This window comes from Galeopterus variegatus, unplaced genomic scaffold (assembly GCF_000696425.1).
Source record: "Galeopterus variegatus unplaced genomic scaffold, G_variegatus-3.0.2 Scaffold15887, whole genome shotgun sequence".
NCBI classification, from domain to species: domain Eukaryota; kingdom Metazoa; phylum Chordata; class Mammalia; order Dermoptera; family Cynocephalidae; genus Galeopterus; species Galeopterus variegatus.
This window is the reverse complement of record NW_007741998.1, coordinates 1-592: the sequence shown is the minus strand read 5'-3', so window position 1 is coordinate 592 and position 592 is coordinate 1.

Sequence of the window (592 nt, the reverse complement as noted above, 5' to 3'; positions counted from 1 at the left end):
TGAGGATCTAGGTGAAGCAGCTTGCCACGTAAGTGGGAAGACTAATGCTGTGTTCAGAAAATGAATAAATGATCCTAAACTACTCTATGCATTGAGAAGGGCCTTGAATGCCAAACTAAAAATTGAGATTATGCCCTAGGTTCACTCCTCTTTATTTCTTTTCCTCATGATCTATAGGAACACCCACATCTTGAGAAGCTACTTTAAATGCTAAATCATATGATAAATGAGAGAAGGGAAAGAAAAAGAGAAAGATGGTAGAATGATAACATCTTAGACATAAGTGAGAAAAAAATTGTTAAATTTGGGTGATAACATTGGAGATGGGAAGGTTTTTTGTATAATTACATAAGAGGTCATTTAAAGGGGAAAAATTGGAAGACAAATAGAATGGGAAGAGTAACTATAATCATTTTTGATGTACATATATGCAAGGCACTGTGCTAGTTGCTTTATCTATATTAATCCTCCTGAGAACTACATTTCAAGGCAATACATTTATTTGTATTTACATTATACAGCTGAGGGAACCAAGACTAAAAAATGTAAAGTAACTTTTACAAGGCCATCCTAATAACAGTTGAAGCCAGGG